Consider the following 8,116-nt stretch of genomic DNA (forward strand, 5'->3'; position numbering starts at 1 on the left):
TATTTGTCTCTGAGCCTTGATTTGATTTGAACAAAATAAAAGGGCCCACCCTGTTGAAATAGGGGATGATTAGATTAAGAAGGAAAAAGAAGAAAAACAATGAAATGGGAGTACGGATGGGAGCATGGGCAGGGAGCAGGCAAGTCAACTAGCAATTTTAATGAGGTGGCATAGAACTAAATGAAGAAAGACCGTATCATAATAAATGATATGCTAGTATGTGTCATGCATGGCAATAAATATAATAATATATGATACTAATGTATTAGGGAGGTAGTATCATACATTATGATACTTCCCATTACGACCAGCTTGAAGGCGACTCGCAAAGCATGCTTTTTTTTTAACTGTCGATCTATTCATTTCCAATCATGGAAGTACAATGAATATCAGAAATAATAAAAATTACGTCCAGATTCATAAACCATCTAGAGACGACTACAAACACTGAAGCGAGCCGAAGGTGCACCGTCGTTATCGCCCCTCCCTCGTCAGAGCCGTGCACAACTTGTTGTAGTAGACAGTTGAGAAGTCGTCGTGCTAAGGCCCCATAGGACCAACGCACCAGAACAGCAACCGCCGCCGATGAAGAGAAGCTTAGATCGAAAGAATCCAACCTGAAGACACATGAATGAAGACGAATAAAGACGGGTGCCAGTTCGCTAAGGAAGTAATGCTTCGATGTCTGTCTTACGGGTGCGGGGGGTGCAGGAGCAGCTGGTGCCCGATCTGGAGGTCGGGTGGGGCTTAGACGGATGGCCATGGGCGGTGCCAAGCACGACGGTGGTGGGAGGTGAGGAGAGGGCAGGGTGCTGGATGTAGGGGCTGGGCCGGTGGTCATTGGCGGTTCAAGGAAGATCGTGAATAGTGCCAGGCGGAAGCTAGAAGAAGGCCATGTGCTCATTCTTTGTAGATCATATAGTACAGAAAAAATTGACTGGCCAATTTTCCCAATCGACTGACATGTATCTAGTCCCTATTATTATCATGAGGACCACATTTGGTGGTTTGCTAAAGGATTATGTGCACTACCTAACCCATCAAGATAAAAATCCATGTGCTCATATTTCAAAAGCTTAGAAACTAATTTTGTGTTCCATGCATATGGTTCGTCATTGGTATGCACAATCAATATATATTCTAAAGCTATCATCTATCTACCATCATTTATTATTGAGCTACATACTATCTGCTACTATTATAATTTACTAGCGCACACTAATATGTCTCGAAGGTATTCATAATTTTGACTGTTTCATGTTATTATATTATCATGTTTATATACTTTTAGCAATTTATATTATTTTTCTGGACTAACCTATTAAATTAGTGCCTAGTGTCAGTTCATGTTTTCTGCTTATTATTGGTTTCACATGAAGTCAATATCTACAGAGGTCAAAATCACTTGCCATAATATGTTTTTGGGCAACGAGAAACACACGAAGCTTCAAGAGACCTTGAGCGGAGCTCCAAAGGGCCCACACATCCACCCCGCGTGGCTAAGGAGGCCACGCCACCTGCCCATGTGGCCCCCTTACATCACCTTAGCCCAATTCCACCATCATAAATCCCTATAAATACCAAAACCCTCCAACGTATTTTTAGAAGAATTTTATCGCCGTCACAAGCTCCTGTTCTGCGAAGATCCCATCTGGACACCTGTTTCGGAGCCCTGTCGGAGGGGGAAGCCATTGACGAAGCTATTTTCATCAACCTTGTTGCCTTTATGACCATGTGTGAATAGTTCCCTTAGGACCTATGGGTCCATAGTAGTAGCTAGATGGTTCTCTCTCTTTTTGGATCTTCAATATCATGTTCTCGTGAGCCTTCCCACATGATAAGGATCAATTCGATGTCATCAGTGGTGTGTTTGTCGGGACATGATGAATTGTCACTTTATGATCAAATTGTCCATTGAATTCAATTGAATCTTTTGAGGTTTTGTTGCTGCATAATTAAATAGCTTTGTATGCTCTCCGATCTATCTATCTATCTACTTTGGCCAACACTACTATAGGATGCTGCTAACGCGACACGATAATCAGAGACCCTTCGACGAAACTGTGTGCGGTGCATAAATCGCAAATGGTGGTGTAAGAAAACCGTAAAAAATGATACAAATTGTTTGCTATGGCGGAGACATCAAACATGATTCTGATTAGAGTTGTGTGTGCGATATGTGGCAAATAGTTGATCCATACAAACTATTTGCGATAAGCATAACAATAGAAATGGTCAGCCAGATGAAGGTGTGCGATATAAGACATACAATTCACTTGGATGAACTGTTTGTGATTAGGTAACACGACAGAAATGGTCAACCAGATCATGGTGCGTGCGATAGATGGCATACAGTTCATTTGAATGAACTATTTGCGATGAGCGAAGACAACAGAAACAATCAGCCAGATCAAGGTGTGTGTGATAGACGACATATAGCTCGCTCGGATGAACTGTTTGTTATGGGCAAAACAACAGAAATGGGTTAATTTAACAGTATGTGTGTGATACGCGACAAACAGGTCAATAACTACAAATGTGTGGGAAGACAGATAACAACGCGAACGATTCCTGCTAACAAGTCGTGTGTATTGTGGGCAGATGCAAGCTGGTATATGATTCGTCCAGTTTGCATCATGCTTTTATATCGATATTTATTGCATTATGGGTTGTTATTACACGTTATGTCACAATACTTATGGCTATTCTCTCTTATTTTACAAGGTTTATCATGAAGAGGGAGAATGTCGGCAGCTGGGATTCTGGCTGGAAAAGGAGCAAATATTGGAAACCTATTCTGCACAGCTCCAAAAATCCTAAAACTCCACAGAAGTCACTTTTGGAATTAATAAGAATTATTGAGCGAAGAAAATACCAGAGGGGGCCCACACCCTGGCCAGGAGGGTGCCCCCCTACTGGGCGCGCCCCCTGTCTCCTGGCCCCCCTGGTGGCCCTCCGGTGCCCATCTTCTGCTATATGAAGGCTTTTACCATGGAAAAAAAATCAGAAGCAAGCTTACGGGACGAAACTCCGCCGCCACGAGGCGGGACCTTGGCGGAATCAATCTAGGGCTCCAGCGGAGCTGTTCTGCCGGGGAAACTTCCCTCCGAGAGGGGGAAATCATCACCAACAATCCTCTCATCGGGAGGGGGTCAATCTCCATCAACATCTTCACCAGCACCATCTCCTCTCAAAACCCTAGTTCATCTCTTGTATCCAATCTTGTATCCAAAACCACAAATTGGTACCTGTGGGTTGCTAGTAGTGTTGATTACTCCTTGTAGTTGATGCTAATTGGTTTACTTGGTGGAAGATCATATGTTCAGATCCTTAATGCATATTAATACTCCTCTGATCATGAACATGAATATGCTTTGTGAGTAGTTACGTTTGTTCCTGAGGACATGGGTGAAGTCTTGCTACTAGTAGTCATGTGAATTTGGTATTCGTTTAATATTTTGATGAGATGTATGTTGTCTCTCCTCTAGTGGTGTTATGTGAACGTCGACTACATGACACTTCACCATTATTTGGGCCTAGAGGAAGGCATTGGGGAGTAATAAGTAGATGATGGGTTGCTAGAGTGACCGAAGCTTAAACCCTAGTTTATGCGTTGCTTCGTAAGGGGCTAATTTGGATCCACTAGTTTCATGCTATGGTTAGGTTTACCTTAATACTTCTTTTGTAGTTGCGGATGCTTGCAATAGGGGTTAATCATAAGTGGGATGCTTGTCCAAGAAAGGGCAGTACCCAAGCACCAGTCCACCCACATATCAAATTATCAAAGTACCGAACGCGAATCATATGAGCGTGATGAAAACTAGCTTGACGATAATTCCCATGTGTCCTCGGGAGCGCTTTTCTCATTATAAGAAATTGTCCAGGCTTGTCCTTTGCTACAAAAAGGATTGGGCCACCTTGCTGCACTTTATTTACTTTCATTGCTTGTTACCCGTTACAAATTATCTTATCACGAAACTATCTGTTACCTACAATTTCAGTGCTTGCACAGAATACCTTACTGAGAACCGCTTGTCATTTCCTTCTGCTCCTCGTTGGGTTCGACACTCTTACTTATCGAAAGGACTATGAAGATCCCCTATACTTGTGGGTCATCAAGACTCTTTTCTGGCGCCGTTGCCGGGGAGTGAAGCGCCTTTGGTGAGTGGAACTTGGTAAGGAAACACTTATATAGTGTGCTGAAATTTTCTGTCACTTGTTACTATGGAAACTAATCCTTTGAGGGGCGTGTTCGGGGTATATTCACCCCGACCAGTAGAGCAAAGAGTTGCTCCTCAACCTACTGAACCTACTGAAAATATTTACTTTGAGATTCCTTCGGGTATGATAGAGAAACTGCTAGCTAATCCCTTTGCAGGAGATGGAACATGCATCCCAATTTATACCTTATCTTTATGGATGAAGTTTGTGGATTATTTAAGCTTGCAGGTATACCTGATGATGTTGTTAAGAGGAAGGTCTTCCCTTTATCTTTGAAGGAATATGCATTGACATGGTATAGGCTATCTGATGATACGGGATTTTGGAACTATAAACGATTGAAGTTGGAATTTCACCAGAAGTTCTATCCTATGCATCTTGTTCATCGTGATCGTAATTACATATATAATTTGTGGCCTCGCGAAGGAGAAACCATCGCTCAAGCTTGGGGGAGGCTTAAGTCAATGTTATATTCATGCCCCAATCATGAGCTCTCGAGAGAAATGATTATTCAAAAATTTTATGCTCGGCTTTCTCTCAATGATCGCACCATGCTCGATACTTCATGTGCTGGCTCTTATATGCTGAAGACTACTGAATTCAAGTGGGACTTATTGGAAAGAATTAAACGCAACTCTGAAGATTGGGGTTCCGATGATGGTAAGGAGTCAGGTATGACACCTAAGTTTGACTGTGTTAAATCTTTTATGGATACCGATGCTTTTCGCGGATTTAGCACTAAATATGGACTTGACTCTGACATAGTAGATGCTTTTTGTGAATATTTTGCTACTCACATTGATCTCCCTGAGGAGAAGTGGTTTAAATATAATCCTCCCACTGAAGTAAAAGTAGTTGCACCTATTACAGTTGAAGAAAAGACTATCACTTATAATGATCCTATTGTTCCTACTACTTATGTTGAGAAACCACCTTTCCGTGTTAGGATAAAGGATCATGCTAAAGCTTCAACTGTTGTTCGTAAGAGTAATGCTAGAACTTATACACCCCCCGAGGAAATCAAAGTTGAACCTAGTATTGCTATGGTTAAAGATCTCTTGGATGATAATATAGATGGGCATGTTATTTACTTCTATGGTGAAACTGCTAATATTACTAGACCCAATGCTAAGATACATAGACATGTTGTAGGCATGCCTGTTATTTCTATTAAAATAGGAGATCATTGTTATCATGGCTTATGTGATATGGGTGCTAGTGCTAGTGCAATACCTATTTCCTTATATAATGAAATTATGCATGCTATTGCACCTGCTGAAATGGAAGACATTGATGTTACTATTAAGCTTGCCAATAGGGATACTACTAAGCCATTTGGGATTGTTAGAGATGTTGAAGTCTTGTGTGGGAAAGTTAAATATCCTGCTGATTTTCTTGTTCTTGGTTACCCACAAGATGACTTTTGTCCCATTATATTTGGTAGACCCTTCTTGAATACTGTTAATGCTAGGATTGATTGTGAAAAGGATATTGTTACAATTGGCCTAGGGGATATGTCTCATGAGTTTAATTTTGCTAAGTTTCATAGACAACCCCATGATAAAGAATGACCTAGTAAGGATGAAATTATTGGTCTTGCTTCTATTGCCGTGCCTCCTACTGATCCGTTAGAACAATATTTGCTAGACCATGAAAATGATATGTTTATGAATGAAAGAAGGGAAATAGATGAAGTATTCCTTAAACAGGGTCCTATTCTGAAACACAACTTACCTGTTGAAATCCTAGGGGATCCCCCTCCACCCAAGGGTGATCCCGTGTTTGAGCTCAAACCTTTACCTAATAATCTTAAATATGCTTATCTTGATGAAAAGAAAATATATCCTATTATTGTTAGTGCTAACCTTTCAGAGCAGGAAGAAGAAAGATTATTGAAAACTCTGAAGAAGCACCGTGCTGCTATTGGATATATTCTGGATGATCTTAAGGGCATTAGTCCCACTCTATGCCAACACAAAATTAAATTGGAGAAAGATGCCAAACCAGTTAGAGATCCTCAACGATGGTTAAATCCTAGGATGAAAGAAGTGGTAAGAAAGGAGATACTAAAGCTCCTTGAGGCAGGTATAATTTATCCCGTTGCTGATAGTGATTGGGTAAGTCATGTCCATTGCGTTCATAAGAAGGGAGGTATTACTGTCGTTCCTAATGATAAACATGAATTGATCCTACAAAGAATTATTACAAGTTATAGGATGGTAATTGATTTCCGTAAATTAAATAAAGCTACTAAGAAAGATCATTACCCTTTACATTTTATTGATTAAATGCTAGAAAGACTATCCAAACATACACATTTCTGCTTTCTAGATGGTTATTCTGGTTTCTCTCAAATACCTGTGTCAGCGGAGGATCAATCAAAAACTACTTTTACTTGCCCTTTCGGTACTTTTGCTTATAGACGTATGCCTTTTGGTTTATGTAATGCACCTGCTACCTTTCAAAGATGCATGATGGCTATATTCTCTGACTTTTGTGAAAAGATTTGTGAGGTATTCATGGATGACTTCTCCGTTTATGGATCCTCTTTTGATGATTGCTTGAGCAACCTTGATCGAGTTTTGCAGAGATGTGAAGACACTAGTCTCGTCTTGAATTGGGAAAAGTGCCACTTTATGGTTAATGAAGGCATTGTCTTGGGGCATAAGATTTCTGAGAGAGGTATTGAAGTTGATAGAGCTAAAGTTGATGCTATTGAAAAGATGCCATGTCCCAAGGACATAAAAGGTATAAGAAGTTTCCTTGGTCATGCCGGTTTTTATAGGAGGTTCATTAAGGACTTTTCTAAAATCTCTAGGCCTCTGACTAATTTATTGCAAAAAGATATTCCTTTTGTCTTTGATGATGATTGTGTAGAAGCATTTGAAATACTTAAGAAAGCTTTGATCACTGCACCTATTGTTCAGCCACCTGATTGGAATTTACCCTTTGAAATTATGTGTGATGCTAGTGATTATGTTGTAGGTGCTGTTCTAGGGCAAAGAGTTGATAAGAAATTGAATGTTATCCAGTATGCTAGTAAAACTCTTGATACTGCCCAGAGAAATTATGCTACTACTGAAAAAGAATTCTTAGCAGTTGTATTTGCATGTGATAAGTTCAGACCTTATATTGTTGATTCTAAAGTTACTATTCACACTGATCATGCTGCTATTAAATATCTTATGGAAAAGAAAGATGCTAAGCCTGGACTTGTTAGATGGGTTCTCTTGCTCCAAGAATTTGATTTGCATATTATTGATAGGAAGGGAGCTGAGAACCCCGTTGCAGACAACTTGTCTAGGTTAGAGAATGTTCTTGATGACCCACTACCTATTGATGATAGCTTTCCCTGATGAACAATTAGCGGTCATTAATGCTTCTCGTACTGCTCCATGGTATGCTGATTATGCTAATTACATTGTTGCTAAATTTATACCACCTAGTTTCACATACCAGCAAAAGAAAAAGTTCTTTTATGATTGAAGACATTACTTCTAGGATGACCCACACCTTTATAAAGAAGGAGTAGATGGTGTTATTAGACGTCGTGTACCTGAGCATGAACAGGAACAGATCCTACGCAAGTGTCACTCCGAACCATATGGAGGACACCACGCTAGAGATAGAACTGCACATAAGGTATTGCAATCCGGTTTTTATTGGCCTACTCTCTTCAAAGATGCTCGTAAGTTTGTCTTGTCTTGTGATGAATGTCAGAGAATTGGTAATATTAGTAGACGTCAAGAAATGCCTATGAATTATTCTCTTGTTATTGAACCATTTGATGTTTGGGGCTTTGATTATATGGGACCTTTTCCTGCCTCTAATGGATACACACATATTTTAGTTGCTGTTGATTACCTTACTAAGTGGGTAAAAGCTATTCCAACTA

This window comes from Triticum aestivum, chromosome 7B, assembly GCF_018294505.1.
Source record: "Triticum aestivum cultivar Chinese Spring chromosome 7B, IWGSC CS RefSeq v2.1, whole genome shotgun sequence".
Classification (NCBI taxonomy): Eukaryota; Viridiplantae; Streptophyta; class Magnoliopsida; order Poales; family Poaceae; genus Triticum; species Triticum aestivum.